Raw genomic sequence first — 21,626 nt, forward strand, 5'->3', positions numbered from 1 at the left:
GTCTGCAAGAATTTGCAAGATAGCTTCCACAGGAGACCCAACATGTTTGACTTCAGAAGTGCTGTGACTGGGGGCTCCACTGAAGCCTGTTGGTGCATAATGGAAAGGATTAAGGGTGTGTGTGCATGTCTATGTGAGGAATTCAGTTAAAGGACAAAGACCAGTTTAAAAAATGGATTTTCAACACTTTTCTAAAGATTATTGAAATATCATAATAAACCCAGATATTCAAGGAAAAGAAAGGTTGTGACCACATGAAACAACCCCCGATCTGACATAATCTTGCTCTTTGCTTTGTAATCTTACCTCATTCCAACAGAGCTGATTTTTTTTTATATGAGAAAAAGTCTTGTGCCTTATGCCCAACCCATTTTTTCTCACCATGATTTAGATGCAAACGAAGGAACAGGAGTTTGAGCACCAAAGACATTACACATTGTTAGACATTTTAAATCCTCAATTTAGGATATATTGTTGGACACTACACATTGTAAACCATCACTGCAAAATGAAATCAGATCACTAATTCATGCAATTTTGTTTTAATCTGTACTGCGTAGTAACTGTCATTCTTAAGGGAGCTACTTAATTTAACTGGATTCTTCTTTGTATGACTACAGGATAAACAGATGTCACATGAAAGCGTTTAACCTCTTTCCTCATAACCCTGGATAACCAGGAGTGGGTGTGGACTGAGGCCCGATGGTGATGCTGTGAAGTCTCTGGCTGTGACCTTTCTACCTCAGACATCTGAGACCACACGTGGCAGCAGCACTAATGAATGTGCCCTTTCCTGATGAACCCATGCTTCACAGTCCCTGCTATGGTATATTGCATAATCTGGGACGATGTAAAATGATTGGCAGTGCAGAAGATGAAGTAAGCCTCCTTCCTTCCTTCCTCATCTTCCTCTCAGATAGGCTGCTTGAATTGCTTTTGTTTTGGGATGACCCTTGTTCCAAGCGATTTCTGCAGCAAAAGGAAAGCAAAAAGATTTTTTCAGCTGCAGATTGTAGATCATGTATCTGGACTATTCAGACATAAATCAACAGGACCACCATTTTTATGCTGTTGCCTAGTCCCCATTACCTGCACATACTAATCAAATTTAAGCCATTTTCAGACACAGTGATTGAACAAGGTCTTGTGTTAGAATTTTTTTTTAATGACAAGTGCCATTGTGCTTTTGCCATGAATATGTGAAGAAATACTCTGAACTGCTTTGGCTCCCAGTTGTCTCTTTGCAAAGTAGTCTTCGTGCTACGCGTTTGGTGGCAAATATTTCTGTAATACAGCCCCTGACCCCTTTAATTACATCTTATTACCCCATGAAGGATAAAATGCAACTAAAGCTCTTAAATATACCATATTAATGACAGCTATAAATGTAGATATTACCTTAGCAGTGCTGTAATGGAGTCTGGTACGCTGAGTAGAAGTCCACAATTTTCTAAAAATACACTCTTGTAACTGTGAAAGACACACAGGTGGAAAGTCGCCAGGAGAAAATAGGCTTGGTTGACAACTTGTGGCTGACAAATGTTAAAACCAAATTTCCAAGAAATTCTCTCTTGGTTATAAATCAGGCATGAGAGAAACTTTTCTCCCTCGAGACAACTGACAGGTTTTTGCTCTGGACATAGGCACAGTTTCTTAAAAGACAGAATGTATTTACAGCCTATAAGATACCTACTATTTTTAATATTGACTCTCAACAAGCAAGCAATGGAATTTTTTATTTATATTAGAAAGTGTTGTCATGTCTGTGTGTTTTGTGTGTGTGTCCATGCATGTGAATGTAACCCTTGCACATACTATGCAACCTGTGAGGGGCCATGATAGGTGGTATTCTAGTCGTGTAATTAATTAAGTCTAGCTTACCCCAACCTGCAAGTCCCAGGGTGTGCACCCATCAACCTCTCTAAAACTGGAGCACAAGATTACAACATTGACATGCCTAAGCAAGGGACTGACATTAACCTCGTGTTACATTTAAATCATTCCAGGCAGTCTGTTTTGAATTTCTAAATGTGCTGTACTGTTCTAATGAGTTAATTCATTTGGTATCCATTTCCTCCTGTCAGCTGCTTTTGGAAAATAAATTGTGCATTGTTATCTTGGCCTTGTCTGTCCTATTAATGGTTTAGGAAATGCAGCTGAAGATTATCTGGAGTTTTCTATGGCAGAGGTTGACCTATGGCAATGGGATGATCAATCACATCTTGAAGGAGTCAGAATCTGCAAAATGCTTATTCATTTTGCTTTCTGTCTGCAGTGTAGATTTTTTAAAAAATGTTTTCAACCGTTTGTGTAGTTGGGTAAAAACAAAAGCATTGGCAAGAATTTTGTAAAAACATAAATTTCAGTGTGTATATGTCATCCACCCAGTGGAGGTGAATATAGCAATATACTACAAATTCCACATTTGCCAGCAGTATATTAGAAGTCTTCTCTATTCCCTTCTTGTTTGATATTAGTGATTAAACTGACAATACCATGATGATTTCCATGTGCTTTCATAGTGTTGTTAATCTAGGTATGAGTGGGGAAGGATATAATTCATCTACCCCACAGTCTCTGCCAGCAGTGAACTCACAAAAGAACGTTGCCCAGGAGCCTGGGGTTGCCTGAATGTTCCTCTCACTTGGCTCTATGGTGCATCCTTCACCTGTCAAGACCTGTCTCCTGCTTCCCAATACTCTGTTAAAGACTATATCATCTAATTCACTCTGGTGAGAAGCACTACTGTTAACTGGTCCTGGCTGAGTTTAGAAAGCTTGCTGGGGTGCCTCTGATTCCTGTTTAAGAGCTGGAAAAACTCCCACAAGAGTGGGAGCAGTAGCCTTCCCTGCTCTTTCCAATCCCTCCACCATTTCCAAAATCTCACAGTTTTTCTTTACACATCTTCCTCAGTTTCCTAGCAAGCATTTCAAATCTGCTCTCCTAGGGTTATTTCAGCCACAAATTTTTAGAAATACCTAGATACTTTTGCTCCCTGGTGTCCTGGCTGTGTTGCCTGTGTCAGCTTTTTGCACTGCGCTGTGTGCTAACCCCACTGCGGCACACAGTACAGCATTACTTGTGCCCATACTTTCCCTTCTCTCCAACCACAATTAGATCATCTCAAAATATCTGTACTGCTCAGAGGCTCTAGATTTGATGTGAGGGTTCATAGATTAATATAGCACAACTAGTTTACCTTGGGATTTAAACAAGCTACTAATTTAACAGCCCTGAATCTTTCTGGCTGTCCCTGTGCTGAAGTCCTATGCTTCCCATAGGATTTGTGGGAATAAGAAGTGTATAAAAAGAAAAAGAAGCACAGAATTCTTAACCCTTCAGCCCTTTCTTTCCCTGTGACTTTCAGACAGTTCTTACTTGCACACTGGAGAGACTCAGGCTTACTTTTTTATGAGAAACAGATTGAATCCATAGGTTTTCATTGATCTTAGTGCAAGTGAAGTTCATGTCCCTGAAGAATCCCCAAAGAGTCTAACACATGGTGCCAGGAATAGCCAGGACCTTGTACTTGAGTCTGTTTTCTCCTGCACTTCTGTTCTCCTCAGCAGGTGGTGGAAAGACCTCTTTATTTTCCCTCATTATGCTTTTGATTGTTGCAAACAACTTTGACCATTCTTGCCCTACTTTAACTTAAGCCACCGAAGTGGAGCCCTGAGTCGCCCCTTAATCCTGAGCTGAGAGCTGATCAGGAACAGAAGCTGCTTACACAGTAGTGAGGAAATCCATTCTTTGAGAAGGAATTCTCTGCAGCCACATGTGACATTGCCTGAACACAATCCTCATCAGCACTGCTGTGATGCATAAATCCAAGCTGGGCCAAAAAACTTGCACCCTATGCACATCTGAATTTCCATTTTCCCAGAGTGTTTCACAGTGAACATAAAAAACCCCTCCCTTTGAGCTGCTGGTGACTCTTGGATGGCTCCATGTGCCTTGGGTGGCCTGCATGTGCCTGGCTTTTTGCTGCTGTCTGTGGACAGCTCATATTTTCCTTGGTGTCAGAGAGCTGCAGCTGCACATCTGCAAGACACTCCAGGGAGAAATGGATCACAGTTTGATGTCTGTAAATAGCTTCTCAAATCCAAGATTTTTGAAAGAAAATACTGTCAATGGTTTTATTTCAATTCTATCATTATTTTTGCAACTTAGTTCAGTTTTAACAACAATAAAAAATGTCCTGTATTCTCTGTAGTATAAATTGGTGCAGTCTCACTGAAGTCTGTGCAATTGCAACAAATATGCCAGAAGAGAATTTGGCCCATGAAGGGAAAAGAAGCCTTGATAATGCTATACTCTCAACATGAACATTCATTTTCCTTATTGCCTCTCCCAAGAGATCATTTTCTCTGGTCAGAACTCCAATTGCAATTTTTGCTATCAAGAATATTGCTTTTAAAGAATAAAATAAAGAGGAAAATAAAGAGTAAACTATGATAATTTTCAGTAACTGTACTACTATAGCCTTAATTTTCAAGTGAAAACATTACCAAACTCAGTTTCAGATAACATTTTTTTATGTGCAACCCACTGTTGATATAATAACTTCTATTTTAGGTTGCTAGCAAAGAGAAGAACAATGTGACCCATTTAAAAACTGGCTCACAGAAAAATATTAACAAGCCATTTATCACTACTATTTAATTTTGGTGATAAGCACCTTTTGATAGAAACATTTCTTTGTTACAAAATTAGCAGTAGCATAGAACATATTTGACTATAACACACGCACTTTGCAATAGTACTGAGAAATGGACTTTCTGTTTGTTGCCAGTTGTTTGGAAAAGAAATACAAAAAAAAAAAAAAGAGGAAAATGCTCACCTTTGAATTCTTCAGTAGATGGAGCCTGAATTTTGAAATCTCCGGAGTACTGCAAAGGCTGGATACAGGCTCTTTGGGAAGGACAGGTCAGGATGGTGAGAAGGAGCAGTTGCCCTGTATTTTAGAGAGAGAAGTAGGAACGTATGGAGCTCTGCCATAAGCCAGCTGAGAGCTTATGAGTCTGGGCTGGCTGGCAGGTTGATGTGGGTGACATCGGTGTGGGTGTCTGCTACAGACTGTCTGATCAGCTAGAAATAGATCAGATCTCCTTCAGATAGCCAAAAGAAATCTCATATTTACCAGCCCAGGTACTCACAGAAATCATTGACAACCCTGATATATGTTGGAGGAGCAAGACAGCAGGACAAAAGCAACCCAGGAGATTTCTGGAATGCACTGAAGGACAATTTCCTGATACAGGCGATTAAGGAGGTGAAGAGAGGAGATGCTTTGCAGGACCTGACTTTTACAAACAAGAAGAACTGTTTGGTAATGTGAATGTCAGGAGCAACCCTAGCCACCACGACCATGGGGTAATGGAGCTCAGGATCCTGAGAGCAGACAGCAAGCTAACAACCCAGGACATCGGGAAAGCAAACAATGGGCCTGTTCAGGGACCTGCTTGGAAGAATCCTATCTTAAGACACCATCCTGCAGAATAGAGGAGGAGTTCAGGAGAGCTGACTGATTTTCAAGCATCACCTCTTCAAGACTCAAGAGTGATCAGTCTCCACCTGCAGGAAGTAAAAGAAAAGTGGAAGGAGGCCTGCATGGATGAACAAGAAGCTCAAAGATAAAAAAGAAATGTTCAAAAGGTGAAAGTAGAGTTAGGTGATATAGGAAGAATATAGAGACATTGCCCAAGTATGCAGAGATCAGGTTAGGAAAGTCAGAGCCCACTTGGACTTGAATCTGGCAAGGGATGTGAACAGCAAAAAGACAGGTTTCTACAGGTACCTCAGCAGCAAAAGGAACACTGGGGAAAATGTGGGCCCACTGCTGAAGGGGGAAGGGGACATGGTGACAGAGGACATGGAAAAGGCCAATATACTCACTGTTCTTTTCTCATTGGTCTCTACTGGTAAGACCAACCTTCAGGAATCTCAGATCCCTGAGACGCGGGGAAATACCTGGAATAAGGAAGAATTACCATTAGGTCAGAAGGACCAGATTAGGGAACAATTAGACAGCTGGGCTGAACACAAGTCCGTGGGACCTGATAGGGTGCAACCACAAGCACTGAAGTAGCTAACCAACGTCACTTTGAAGCCACTCTGGAAATGCCATGGCCATCAAAGGAGATTCCTGAGGACTGGAAGAAAGTAAATGTCACTCCTTTCTTCAAGAAGGAACTACAGGCCAGTCAGCTTCACCTCATTCCCTGGGGAAAGGATTGAACAGGTAGTTCTGGATACCATTTGCAAACGTGAAATACAAGTGATTAGGAGTAGTTACTATAGGTTTAGGAAGAGAAAATCATTATTGACCAACCTGGGAGCCTTCTGTGGCAAAGTGACTGGTCTGGTGCATGAAGAGAGAACAGTGGATGTTGTAATCTTGAGTACAGCAAGGTTTATGACACTGGCTACTGTAATATCCTCAATGGCAAATACACACTAGGGTACAGCCTAGGTAAGAGGAGTGAGCAGTGAGACTGAAAATTGCCTGAACTGCTGGGCCATTCACATTGTGATCAGCCACATGAAGTCCACCTGGATACCACTCACCAGAGGTGTACATAGGAGATTGATACTAGGGCCAAAACAGTTTAACATCCTCTTAAGTTACCTGGACAGTGGGACAGAGCGCACTCTCAGCAGGTTTCCGGATGATACAAAACTGGAAGGAGTGGCTGCTACACCAAATGTTTGCAAATGGAGGAACAGGCTGACAGGAACCTCTTGAAGTTCAGAAAAGGGAAATGCCGAGTCAAAGGAACAATTCCAGGTACCTGTAAAAGCCATAAGGTAAACCAGCTGAAAAGTTGTACTTGGAAGAGTGTTACCAGCAGATCAAGGGAGATGATCCTACCTCTCTGCTCAGTGCTGTTGAGGACACACCTGTAGTGCTGTGTCCTGTTCTGGGGTGTCCAGGACAAAAGAGATGCAGAGCTACCAGAAAAAGTCCAGTGCAGGGCCAAGAAAATTGTTAAGGAATTGGAGTATCTCTTCTACGAGGAAAGGCTGAGATAGCTGAGGTGATTCAGCCATGAGATAAGAAGGCTCAAGGGGATCACATAAGTGTGAATAAATACCTGATGGAGGTGAATAAAAAGGATAGAGCCAGGATCTTTTCAGTGGTGCCCAATGATAGGACAAGAGACAACAGGAAATTCCACTTAAGAAAAAAAATATTTAATGTGTAGGTGGTTAAACACTGGCACAGGTTGCCCAGAGAGGTAGTGGAGTCTCCATCTTTGGAGACATACAAAGCCCAATGAGACATGGCCTTGAGCAATCTGCTTTAGCTGTCCTTGCTTTGAACAGGGACTTTGGACTACCTAGTCTCTAAAGATGCCTTCCAACCTCAGCCATTCTGTGAAATCATTGCTTATATAATAAAACAAAAAGTGTTATCTCTGTAGGAAGCCCCATGTCATAGTCATGGATGCAGTCATGTTCTTCTGCTGCTAATAAGTACTGTTAGAAAGAATTAATGTATAAACGTGCAGGGTGTAGGTGCATGTAGAACCCCGACATCCAGGGAGACAGCAGGGACCTTTTGGCACCTGATTCTGGGGTAGATGGGGGATGCTTTGCCACTCCTCACCAGTTGCATTCCTTAGATGCTGGGCTTTCCCACCCACAGGTAAGGAGCATAGTGAATGTCATGACCTTGGTCAGTCCAGTATGCTGGAGAGAAAGAGCAAGCTGCTGGTGAGGAACAGCTGCCTGTACTGGCACTGTGGTACCTGGGGAACCCTTCTCTCAAGGAGAACCTGCAGCTGATTTTTCCAGCCTACTTTCTAGACCTTTTGTGCTGATCCCACAAAGCACAAAGGGAATAGAGCAGGGCTGGGAATATGTGTGAAAAAATATCTCTCCCAGCCTTTTAGACACTGAACAGAAGGAGTATGTAACAGCATGACTTTTGTACCAGTTCCATAGAGATAAAATCACTTTTGAAAGCAGTTTTTTGGTTGTTTCGGAAAACTAATTTTCTTCTCAGTTTTGAATTAGACAGTCATTTTATTTTCTTTTCAACTTCCTATTATTGTTGTGACTATTATCAGGAATGAATTATTCTGAACATCAGGCATAAGAAGAAAGCTATACTTTTTTTTTTTTTGTCATCTTTTTAATAGTAAGTTTTGGCCTGGATCACTTACTCTGTTTAGGATTAATGCATTCATGAGTCTTATTTTCAGTAGCTATGAAGAAAAGACATTTTAAAGCAAATTGAGATAGTTGATATCTTCCCTAATGCATTTTTAATGTATGAGACATTGTAAGGACCAGAAAAGCATTCTGTGCTCTGCAATACAATTTGACAACAAGAAAAAATTAAAAAGAGAAAGTAAGATAAAAACAAGCTAACAGAATGTGTGGAAGAGGGAAAGATACAGCCATGCTATTAGTGTCCAGTTGGCTAATTTTATTGGGATTTCTGGCATATGAAAAATGAATATGATAACTGATGGGGGGATGAGGATGTTGTGATATTAATAAGAATGTAATTCCATAAGAAATTGTCTTGTGATTTATAGCTAATAATATTACTGAAATGAGGCTAATGAAGGAAATCAATCCTATATAATACATTTTTGTAAGTCTGATTCTCAAAGCACTTCTGATGGAAAAAGAATAGATTTATCTTTTCCTCCCTGTAGTCCCTGCTGACATCAGAAGTCTCACTGAAATCAATTGACAATCAGACTGGGGAATAAATAAACCTCTGTGGATGCACTTCTTGTCTGCCTTGCTTCTGTAGTTCCTCTCTCATGACAATGTCCTTAGAGCCACATTTTCTGTAAGAAAACTGCTACAGTGCATCTGGAGCGCAGCTACCGACCTTACTGCTGTACCAATAGACTCCACCTGCTATGAAAGTTACCTTTGGTCTTGCTGACTTGGGTAGTAACCACAAAAGATTTGCTGTGCTATACCAGTCTTTCCAGACCTTTGGGTATTTATGCAATAAACTGATCCACACTGCACCCCAAGCAGGTTTTACTGATATTAGTGCTGGAGAAAACTAAAGGAAGGCAAACTTCATTGTACTTACACATTCTGTAGAAACACTTCAGGCTGCAGTGCGTGTTTTCCCATCCCAGCCTGCCTTCATCTAAGTAAGTGAAATCAGCTTCAGTGAGATTTAACAGATCCCTGAAAATGTACGGTTATGCTCTTCTTTGTGTTCCTTGCCTACTTCATTACCCTTGGAAAGAACAATGTGATTTATAATATGTATCTTATAGCATTTGGAAGAACACCTGTTTCTTCAGAGAACTTTCATGGGATATATTTAAAACCACAGATGTTTTAGAAATACTGGCAGTAGTTTGTTTTGCTTCAAGTACAGACTCATAGTTCTCCTTATGGGTGAATGTCTACAATGAAATTACTGATTTTGTGAATAATTTTGTGGATGATGAAGTGTGACTGCTATTCTTGGTAGACTATGAAGAGAAGCTTCCCCACATATTTATCTCCTCAAGCCCAACACCTTCCTCTTCAGGATTCTGGAAATGGGCATACTAGCAGAGGTTTCTGTCTCTGTCACCATGCTTATTTAAGTCAATGGCAATAACCTTTCTGATGTCAGTGAGGCAGGATAAAATCTTATGTAAACAGCCAGTGCTTACATATTTCCTCATCTCAAGAACCTTGCTGATATCTGATTTAACACCTGACATATCCACCTCACCCAAATACTTAAGTAGGCACAGATATGTGACAGCAGGGAGGTATGATGTGAAGAAAAAGATGCAAATGTAAAGTTGGATTAAAGGTGTAGTGCTATGGACAAGATCATACCACCTATTTTTGTGTGCAAGGCTTTTTCTTCTATATCTTACTTCCAAGCAACTGTTGAGGTTACTAGCATGAGGCACAGGAGATTATGGGCAAAAATTAATTTGTCCTATCAGATGCTTGAAAGAACAGAAGTCTTATCTGAGCTTGGTGAGAACAGTCTGAGATCTGACAGGGATGGAGACACACCTGAGGCACAGCAAACAAGAGAATGGCTACTGGTTTCAAAAGAAAAACAGTTGATTATGTTTAGTCAGAAAAGGAAAGATTTTAGTTAGAATCCTGACTGGATATTTGTGTTTGAGGTTACTTATGAAAACTACTTAGCACAGAGCAGACTAGATCCTGGCACTGTTGTGCTGTCATCACTGTAAATTCATTAATGTTTCACTGAACTGTTCTAATACCATTAGACTGCCCTGTGTCACATGTGTTGTGTCTATGAATGCTCTCTTTGTCTCCCTGCATAGCAGGGAAGGTGAAAGGCACTGGAATTGAACTGATTCTTCAAGCCAAGGATCTTTGTAATCATAAATAAAATAAGTCCCTTCAGCTTAACATTCATTGACTCCTTTCTCATTTAGAAACAGATGTCAGCACAAGGAGAAGGCAGGTGCAGAGTGCCTCTTTCAGCTGCTTTTGAAGGAAAGCAAGAAGTGAATAAGTCATAGGGAGCTGTGTTGTACGTATCTTTAAAAAAGCATTTATAACTTCTAGATACATTTCTGCTAATGAGGGTGTGAGATGTCAGCTCTTTGGAAGTTACAGCATGCGCTGTCACACTCTCATCAACTCTGATGGATGGAGTGTGTATGGGAATATAATTTAAACATGAGGACATAAGGAATTATTTAAGTTACAACAGAAAGTACTTAAGAAAAAATGTCTAATACTAGAAAAAATAGCTGCCTTAGTTGAATGTTATATAAACTACAAAATTTCTTAAAACTGGAAATCCCCAAATGGATGTTCTCCCTACATTGCAGTACTGTCTGAATCTGCATATAAATACCCTGAATAGTAGCTGTAAAGTTACAATTTACTGTAGTGTCTAACTCCTGAACCTAATGAAGGCCACAAACTGAGTGTTGCCAATCATATTATTGGTGTTAAAGCCAGCAGCAATGTGATCTGAGAGCATGTTATACTTGGGTGTGTGTTAAGAATCTGATTACTGCCATTTTCCCCCCTTGGGCAATCCAACTTCCACACAAAACATTGTCATTTTTTAATGAGAGCAAGATCAGACCCAGTACGATCCATAGCTTCTATGAGATGCCAGACCGAGGTGAGTAGAAAGGAATAAACAGCACCATAGTCTCTCTCTCTTCTCTCTTCACATCTATCGAGTGAAGCTGGTTTGAGGTGGGTTGAAAACATGCTATTTTTTGTAAAGAGCTGGCACAATATGCCCTCATTAGCAAAGCTTGCCCACTTTTATTGGCCACTCTTGCAGTTCCTCATTTGAAACACCACACTGCAGGGATTTTGCAGAGTGTTTGGGATTTTAACTATGAAAGGATAAACTGACCAGAAAAACTCCTGCAGCTTCCTGGGCTTGATGCACTGCACAGTCTGGCATGGATTTCACTTTTCCTGTGACACTGAAAAAGCACTAATCTTCCTGTCGCAGAACAACTTGCTTTGATGCCCTATCCTGGTAAAGATGCTCTGTGATAAACAAGCTTTTAATTTTGTATTTCCATACTTTTACTTAGTAAATTACAACTTGACAAAGCTGTGTGTTGATGAATGTGCCAAAAGCTTAGCCCTGAACAGAGATGGAAAAAAGAGGGAAGGACAGAAAGTGCTCCGGAAAGTGCACAGAAGAATTGTGCTTTAGAAGCTTTGTCAGTGCTTTGATTTAGTGCCATCAGTCTTACTGCAGCAGGCCTTCTACTTAGTGCTAATGCAGACAGTTCAGGAAAACTTCGAAGAAACTATGAATCATGCCTTGCAACCTGAAAAGAATCTTTTGCCTCCCTGAATTCTAAGGAGGGATCTGCCAAAGCAAAAAGCATGCCGGGGACTCAAGAGGAGCCTGCCCTTTCATATGATAGGGTCTCTCTGGAAAGAACTGTAGTGTAATCAAAGTATATAAGTAGCCAAATCTCAGCATTAGATTTTCAGGGAAAAGCCCTACTGACTCCTTCTATATGACACCAGTCCTCGTGTGTCAGATACAACTGCTGGGAATGAGCCATCTTCAGCGTGAAGGGAATACCCAGTGCTCAACTGTATGCTACCATACCCAAGACAGAGCTTTTCAGGGCCAAAATGAGATTTTACGTGCTTAACAGGAATAACAATAATAGAATTTAGGAGAATTTAAGTTTGCTATAAGAAATACTGACCCACAGCTGGGAGCTAAAAATAAGCTATTTCAGAGAAAGTGGTTAAACACAGTTAAACAGTTTGGGAAGCAGCACAGGAGTGTAAGTAGATGAGAATCTTTTCTGCTTACCTGAAAGTCGTCTTGTTCCCTGAAACATTCACAATAATCCTTCAGTATTACCCTGTCTCCTGGTGCTATTCTGCCCCTTTCCCAGATGAAGAGAGGCTGAGTTTATCTGCTTCGCTGATGTGGATAAAACAAAGCACACTATGCTATGAACTAGCTCCCTTCCTGTGGAACAAACATTAGGAAGCAGCTGAAGAGACATTTAAGACTCCTGTGTTTCAATGTAAACCAGAAAATGCCTGTTTTCAGATTCTTAAACAGAAGGGTAGAGACTGTGAAATACAAAATCTTATTGAAAGAATAAGAAGTCTGATATTAAACTCTTCTTTTTAGTGAAGAAGTCTCCTCTGACGCTTTCCTCCAGGCTCTTTTCATATAAAACTGCTGTACGTGGATGTATTGCAGGACGTACAAACTATTAGGTGAACCTTAGAACGACTGGATAAATTATTGCATGGAAATCTGGAGCGTTTTGGGAAAATATTTCATGTTCAGTGTATGAAAGGATTTTTATTTCTGATGGCAGCTGTTTGGTGTTGTTCAGTGGCTTGGAAAGTTACCAGTCCATTTGCATTTCTGAATATAAGCATTTCTGTGTCTGTAAGATCTCAATTTTTTAAGGCTGGAGATGCAAAGATAAATTCCTTTAGTAGTTCTTTTTGCCAGATATCTAATCTGAGCCAGCTATTACTACATTATTTTTGATGTTATTATCACCTTGGAAGAATACTAATTCAAGAAATCAGTGTTCAGTGTTTCTATGCAAAACATTTAAACGAAAACAAAATCAGTTTCTTCTTCCTAGTTAACTACATGAAACATGAGTAATGAATGATAAAATAGAAATCTGAATGGAAATATCTCCTTTTCCAAGGTTCCAGTTAAACTGCTTTGAATTGCAAATCTGAGGATGTGAGCTAAGTGTCTTTCTAGCAGTTTACAGATTACAGTGTGATCTCACTGCCTGTCATTTCCTGTCTGTCGTCCCTTTAAGTACTTGCTCCTTCATAATTATTAACTGAAGTTGGCTACTGGACTTTGAAACTGCAAACTGCTTTCCAAATAATTTGTTTCCTGCTGTGTATACTTTGAAATCATACGGTTTATTATCTGTCACTGATTACAAGTGACACAATTAAGAGGAAAAAGGGAGAAAAATTTCAATGAAAATAGGGAGCTCTTTACTGACTATAAAATGTGACAAAGTGTCAAAACTCCATAATAGGAAAAAAATAGAGCAGCTATACTTAAAATATGGTACTGATTCAGTGATGAATAGAAAAAATTATTAGAAATAAAACCGATTGTAAGTGGAAAAAGGAGTAAACAAATATTGATGTGAAGTAGAAATTGCAGGCTATAAAAATATTGATGAACAATTCAGGAAAAATCCATAACCAGGTTTCATACAAATAAGTAACATTTTTATAATAAGACAAGAAACCCAAAGTCATTACTTGCTGAAAAAGTGCATTTGTAGATGATCATAGAATCATAGAATCAGCTGGGTTGGAAGGGACCTCAGAGATCATCAAGTCGAACCCTTGATCCACTATCGCTGCGGTTACTAGACCATGGCACTGAGTGCCACATCCAGTCTCTTTTTAAAAATCTCTAGGGACGGAGAATCCACTACTTCCCTGGGCAGTCCATTCCAATGTCTGACCACCCTCTCTGTAAAGAAATTCTTTCTAATATCTAACCTAAACCTCCCCTGACACAACTTGAGACCATGCCCTCTTGTCTTGCTGATAGTTGCCTGGGAGAAGAGACCAACCTCCACCTGGTTACAACCTCCTTTCAGGGAGTTGTAGAGAGTGATGAGGTCTCCCCCGAGCCTCCTCTTCTCCAGGCTGAACAACCCCAGCTCCCTCAGCCTCTCCTCATAAGACTTGTACTTGAGTCCCTTCACCAGCCTTGTTGCCCTCCTCTGGACCTGCTCCAGCACCTCAGCATCCTTCCTGAACTGAGGGGCCCAGAACTGGACACAGTATTCAAGGTGTGGCCTCACCAGCGCTGAGTACAGGGGAAGAATCACTTCCCTGGACCTGTTGACCACACTGTTCCTGATACAGACCAGGATGCCATTGGCCTTCTTGGCCACCTGGGCACACTGCTGGCTCATGTTCAACTTCTTGTCAATTCAAACTCCCAGGTCCCTCTCTGCCTGGCTGCTCTCCAGCCACTCTGTCCCCAGCCTGTAGCACTGCATGGGGTTGTTGTGGCCAAAGTGCAGGACCCAGCACTTGGCCTTGTTGAACCTCATCCCGTTGGAATCAGCCCACCTCTCCAACCTATCCAGGTCCCTCTGCAGAGCCCTTCTGCTTTCCAGCTGATCGACACTCCCCCTCAGCTTAGTGATGATAAACAGATAAAACATTCATAAATATTTTGCGAGTTTCATGCTTGGAGAGGAGTCTGATCTGTGTACAAAATGTGTGTTTAAAGAATTTTGCATTTTATTAGTAGCTAAGTGGTATACAAAATCTCAAAATTATGATTTTTAAATCTGATTTAAATCTATGTACTCACACCCTGGATTTCTATAAGAACAGACCTTCAGTCTCTTCAGCAAATTTTTAACAAATACAGGACAATATTGCAAAACTTAAATAATTTTAGCATTATACAAATATTATAATAATTATTATAATAATTATTATGAGAAATATTAAAGAAAAAAGAGAGAAAGGAGATAATCTACGTAATTGGTTAGTCTGATAAAAGTCACAGGAAAACTACAAAATACCATTTATATGGGACTACAGTCATAAAAACTTGATGTAGAGAACTATAATTAATGCTACTGACAATAGTTTTACTGGAACTATGTCTTGTCAAAGAAACATATAATGAGATTACAGATTTTGATGAGGCATATGATTTACTAGTATACAAGATTCAGATTAAAAATAAACACTAGGACTCATTCAGAAGAATGGCATTTTAGGTCAACAAAAGGTAAAATGATAATGCAGTCTGTGTCCACATTCTGTAGACTGGCTCCTGGATACCCTTGCTCAGAAAGAGGATTTAATGTTTATACTAAATGGAAGCAGAACAAAAGATTCAATATTTGATTCAACAGCAAAATAAAGACTAATGTGAATCTTCAACATGAAGATAAAAAAGAAATTAATGAGTACACAGAGGTGAAAACAAGAGCTACACAGGAGAATTTCGGTGTCAGTATTTAGATCACACAGAGGTGACCAAACTAAAGGGGGTGAGTACATTAGAGAAAAAACACAAAGCAAAAAAGGCTCTTCTGTCAAGGCAAACAAGTATAATATGAACCAGTGACTGAAAGTTAAAGCCAGAAAAATTCAAATTAGAATTAGATACCCATTAGATAACACTGAAAGAGATCAACCACTTAAACAAACTCTCGAAGTAATGAATTCTTCATGTCTTGATGTCTTCAGGTCTGGAATTTCTGGAAAATGTGCTGTGGCTAAACACAAGTTATTATTTACTGATAGCCAAGTAATTAACTTAATACATAACACTTTCATGAAATGTAATATCTTGTGATATAGGAAGCCAGATTGCACTCTGAATGTATGATTTCATAGCTTTACCAGAACAGGGCACATGAGCACTTCATCATTTATGGATGTTTATACATTGATAAGCAAAACTTAGTAGAATGAATGAAGAACTGACACTCCTTTCATCATCATTTTACAGACTCAAATATGTTGTTATTCCCTTGCCCCTTGATCCTGATCAGTGCTTCCCCTTTCTCACAAGCTTCCCAGATGAATAGCCAACGCCTGCTTGTGCTCTTCTACTGAAAAAAATGATCAGGCTCATTATTCAGCTCCTTTTATTTTAAACAGTAGAAGATATTATGTATTTTCCTGATTCAGTGCTTCCTTTTTAAATGTTTTTGCAAGTAGTGGATTTAACGTCTATCAGTTCCACTGACAAAGAGCCACTCCTTTTCAATAGCTACTAGATGAAATTCATAATCCTTCAGGAATATCATCTAATGTTAAGATCTGAAATTATTACAGCTAGGTAAATACATATTTATCATCCCCTTATTGCAAATTTTCCCCTTGAGCTTCTGATCTTCTTCCTTGAATTTACATCTGGGTGTACCTTTAGTTCTGCTTCCTTCCTAAAGAAATAAAGAACTATTTACACAGGAGTTTTGCCATGTCAGATCCCTTGATTATCATTTGCATTCTCTTTCATTGTGTTTCAGAGACATCCTATTTCATCCTTTAACTCACTTTTTCTTTTAGCCTGCTAGAGGGAAAAAAAAAATCTCACTTCCCTTCTACTCTTCTACTGTCTACAGGAATTCACTTTTGTGCTTACTTTACATCATCATCAATTCCTGTTGTCTTTGCCATTTTTTATAGTTCTTGACACATTTTTTTTCCCAGGGCTAGATCCTTTTAGGGAAAGGAAAAGCTCCAGGAAACTGCATAGATTATTCTCTAAATTTTTTAGTGTGCCCTTAAACACACTGAATTTTTTATTTCTTCAGCTTCCTTTTGACTGTAATATTTTTAATCCTTAAAAAAATACTTCCTATTCCTTGGTTTTTCTTAAAGAACTTGAAAGTATCCTCCCATAATTTTAGTGTCCTCTAGCTTAACGTGTAAACTCTCATGGGCAGCCATAATAGTCCTGTTTTACACATTTGAACGCTGGGAGAATACACACTAATTATGCCCATCGGTTTGTGAGCACTGGCCTGTTCCCATTTTCCCTTCATCTCTTGTGCATGTAAGAGGCTTATACCTGTATTGTAGAAAAACTCGGTACACACTTGCAGATCAATGTGTTGATAATTTAATTTCTTCCCTAAACCGTGCACATTGTAAGTGAAACATGGGAAGTGCGTGCAGGACTAGTCTTCTATCCTATTAGCTGGCAAACCCAGGAAGCACAAATTTACACTTAAAAGATCTTAAAACACTCAAGGCCACTGAAACCACCCTTCTGTGTGGGTGAAAGGGGAAACTGGGATTCAGAGGACATATTTTTGCAATGTTTGCATGATGGCATTTGCCAATGTAAACCTCACTTGCAAACATATGGTGTCTTTCACTGTGAATGGTTTCTTTTAGCTATAAATGGTCCCTTTATTGAAAATGGTCTCCCTTTACCTTTTCATCTTGAACTATTTAAACTACCCAACCATCCTTTTCCTTTTTGTAACACATTACTTCAGCTGCAGAAAAAAAAAAGGAAATAATATTATTCCAGGAATACTGGAATATTATTCCTTGTAATGAACTAGTTCCTTTTAAAACATGTAGAGACATTTTCAATGTTGTTACATATAAGCTTATGCTTTAATGTTCAAACACAGAAACTTTCTGTTTACACTTCTAAATCTGGAAAAGAATAAAACATATTGGAGAGAGTAGCCTGGCAAGAAATAAAGATTGAAACAAGACCAGGAGAGAGATGATTGCTGCTCAACCTCATAGTCAATACAGGACACAAAATAGGAAGCCTTATTCACTGAAAAAACTAGATGTTCTGGGTCCCTTCAGTTGCCTGTCTTCCTCTATGGACATTGCCTTTTCTTTCAGAACACCTCGACAAGAGCTCAGATTTGGCTTAGAGAAGCATAAACAGACTCTAAATTGCCTAAAATGGAATGCTCTATTATCCCACAGAATATTTATCTCCTTATCAAAATATTAAGTCCTGCGTGCCCTCAACTACTCTATGCTGGCAGAAAGGTAATAAAGAAAAAAGTGGATAATAAAGGAAATATGATCATCTCACAGTCTGAATTTCTCATCCCTCGAATCAGAGAAATAACTGTCAGTTCTATGGCCTGGAAAGAATCCTGGAGGTAGAAATGTATAGTTTAAAATAACTTGTATGTAATTCTGGATTTTTTCCTGTAGATTTCTTATTAACCTGTACAGTTGCCTGCATTGGACTCTCCCTTTTGGAGTGGTGAAAACAGTAAGTACAGTTGTGGAAATATAACCTCTTAAAAAATGTTGCTAGTCATTAATGATGATTTATACATAGAAATTGCATAGTTTTTGGATGGAGAATTCTGGTTCAGGCCTGGTTTTCTGAGTATATACATTTTAAGGTGTTTGGGGAAGGTATACTTTCTGTTGAAGAAAAATCAGTGACTCTTGAGAAAATAATATCTAGATATAGGAAACACAAGAATAGTTTCTTGCAATCTTACCAGGATTAAGTGTTATATCAACCATGTTTCAAAATGCCTTTTCTTGTTTGATAGAAAGGAATGTCAGAGACTACACTGCTTCTGAACTTCTGTCGTGTGAGTTCAAAGAGGAACTATTAAGCCCTGGATCTGTGCCTGAGCTTTTTTTCCCTGCTATCATCAAAGGGTATGATCATTAATCCCAATTAAACAAGAAGTCAGCAGGTTCCACAGAATTAAAGGCTGAACTGGGATTTGGGAGAGAGGTGCCCTGCTCCTGTTTCTTTTGGTGAGGTATTATGTCACTTATGAAGGTCATGTCGGTTGGGCTTCTCCTACTTTTTGCCCATCTGTTTAATAGTAGCTTGAGGACCATAACTGTGCCTCCCTACAGATTTATCAGTGTGCTGAGCCATCATGAGCTCAGAATAAAGAGTGTATTTATATGTAATATATATTTAACATCTTTTCATAGTAAGTTCAACTATTGGGAACATCTACAGAGAAATTTTAGGTGTGCCTAAATCATTAAAGGAGAACAAATCCCACAGATCTTGAACAAGGCCTAGATCGTGCCACTGTCTCCATCTGATTGTCTCAATCCTTTTACTTGAAGCTGAGCTCATAAATGAATGAGTTGGTTTGTGCAGAGATTGGTCAGGTCAATACCTGCATTTGTGGTTGGAGTTTAGTGTAAGAGGTCTGTTCCGTGCTCCGTTTCATTATGAAGAGACAAACTCCATTGTTACTTACACACTTCACCACTAAAGAAGTTGCAGGAATCTTCAGTGGAATCTAATCTGTTGATTAGATCATGCTATGCCTGACAGATACCATGGAAGGAACAGGATATATGAACAGAAAACTACTCAGCAGATATACGAGAATAAAGAAATCCCAACTATTCAGTAAGCTTTACCCGCTATGCCTAATTTCGCAGAGAGGTATGGAAAGAATGTAAAGGTTAAAAGGAAGGGCAAAAAATACATGTTGCTTAGTTCTTAAGTTCAGTTATGAATGGAAACCACCAAAACTATGGAAAACCATGAAAAGTGTTTATTGCAAAACAGGAACTTATAGGTCTAATAATGTTCCCCTCATAAGCACAAAATTCTAGACATCCCACAGGAAAGCTACTGCAGGAAAGGACTTAATAGAGGGCATGAATGAAATGCAGTATTTCAAGGAGTAAGGGAATGAGCCCAACCTCTTAGGACTGCTTGTTTTTTTTCCAAAATATGAGATTCTGAAGAGGAAAATGAATTTCCAGTCAAATGGACCACAATCAGTGACGATTTAGGGGAATGTTTGCTTTTTCCCCATGTGGTTGAGCAATGATTCAAAGGGATTGACATTAATAGAAGCAGCTAGTGTGGGTTTAAGATGTGATTAGGGGATAAAATGTAACAACTAATAAAGACAATTTGGTATGGGAGATGGGTATGCATAGACAACATCATATCTCATGTGACTAAAATGTATGTTAAAATCTGATTTTTATTTGTACTGATGTCGGGTTCTCACTATATGAAAAATGTCTATTTACTTTTTTTTTGCCTCTGTAAGCTGCACCATGGTTGTACTTTGTTTGGGTAGTATATATTCCTTTCAACCATCAATAGTGAAGAGAGTAACTAAGGATGTTACAGAAGGAAACCTGTGTTTCTCTTCTGATTTTGAAAAAAACCCAACCTAGTACATTCTACTTGTTTTGTCCTATTTTCTTTTCACCTTGCATGCAGTTCATGAACCAGTAGTCTCTTGCTTCATTAATGAAGTTTCATTTCAGTCTTTCTCCTTTCATCTCACATTCACACTGATGATAATTTCTGCTCCCATGCCAGTGCTGCACAGAAAGCGCAGGTACTGCTGCTGAGTTGGGGAACACTGAAGCACAATGAGGTCCACACCTAGATCAAACCTGGTGGATCAACAGCACAGGAGCAAGATGTTATCTTCTTGGGATACCAGAATGCAGGGAAGTCTGGTCACTGTCTTTAAGTGGACAAGGATGGTAAGCAAAGGGCACTTCCCCTTTACCATTATGGCAATGCTATTTGACTGCCTCTGTTGCCTTTTCTGGTTGCTGTCAGGGATTTGATACTGGGTTCCCATTCCCCTTGCATTCACTGACGCAAGTGTTTGGACCACTGCCTAGAAGAGATCTCTACCAGAGGTCCCTTCTGTTCTTTTTTTCCCTTGACAGAATGAATGTTTCCTAGTTCCATGCATGGCTTTCGTCAAAGGAGAAGGAAAGGTCCTTTCATAACCTTGAACTGAGGCACCTTTATGTTGGGGAGAGACTTTTCTCAAATCCTACCTCTTGTATAATCTGCAGGAGGAGCTGAGGCCACACTTCTGGATCTGGCCTAAGTGAAGGGGTCTTTGTAAAGATGTTTCAACTCTCCTTCAGGACCAAAGGGACAGAGCATGGCTCCCTGGCTTATTCAGTGGTTGCCTTACCCTCATGAGAGCCTCCATCCCTGCACAGGACAGGCACAGTTCTGTGGGGTGAGGAGTAACCGCAGAATCGCAGAATGGCTAAGATTGCAAGGGACTTCTGGAGATTACCTTGTCCAAATCACCTGCTCAAGCAGGGCTGCCCAGGACAAGTTCCCCAGGACTGTGTTCAGATGAATACCTCCATGGATGGAGACTCCACAACCTCCCTGGGCAACCTGGGCTAGGGCTTAGTCATTCTTACAGTAAAAAGTATTTCCTGATGTTCAGAAGGAACCTCACGTTTCAGTTCGTGCCCATCACCACTGGTCCTGTTACTGGGCACCGCTGAAAGGAGCCTGTCTCTGTTCTCTTTGCATCTTTCATTTAGGTATTTGTATGTATCTTATGAGGTCCCCTTGAACCTCTTCCTCTCCAAGCTGAACAGTCCCAGCTCTCTCAGCTTTTCCTCATAGGAGAGGTGGTCCAGTACCTTAACCATGTTCATGACCCATTGTTGGACTCTCTCCAGTAGGTCCATGTCTCTTGTTCTGGGACAGCCTAGATTTAGACCCAGCACCCCAGGTGTGGCCTCACCAGCTGTTAGCAGAGGGGCAGGATCGCCTCCCTTGACTTGGTGGCATTGCTTTGCCTAATGCAGCCCAAGGTATCATTCACCTTCTTTGCGGCAAGGGCACACTGCTGGCTCATGTCGGACCTGATGCCCACCAGGACTCACAGGTGTGCATTCCA

The 21,626-nt window shown here is 40.0% G+C and overlaps 1 long non-coding RNA gene across 1 annotated transcript; it reads right to left on the minus strand.

Annotated features, from left to right (window-relative positions):
* Positions 1–637: 637 nt before the first annotated feature.
* Positions 638–4,957, minus strand: LOC113998687. The gene is made up of 3 exons (XR_003544549.2): positions 4,841–4,957; positions 1,399–1,470; positions 638–969 (listed from the first exon to the last, which is right to left on the minus strand). It is a non-coding gene; the product is annotated as an uncharacterized LOC113998687 (long non-coding RNA).
* Between the last annotated feature and the right edge of the window lie 16,669 nt (positions 4,958–21,626).

This window comes from Pipra filicauda, unplaced genomic scaffold (genome assembly GCF_003945595.2).
Source record: "Pipra filicauda isolate LSUMZ 115617 unplaced genomic scaffold, ASM394559v2 scaffold81_size6448238_pilon, whole genome shotgun sequence".
Taxonomy (NCBI): Eukaryota; Metazoa; Chordata; class Aves; order Passeriformes; family Pipridae; genus Pipra; species Pipra filicauda.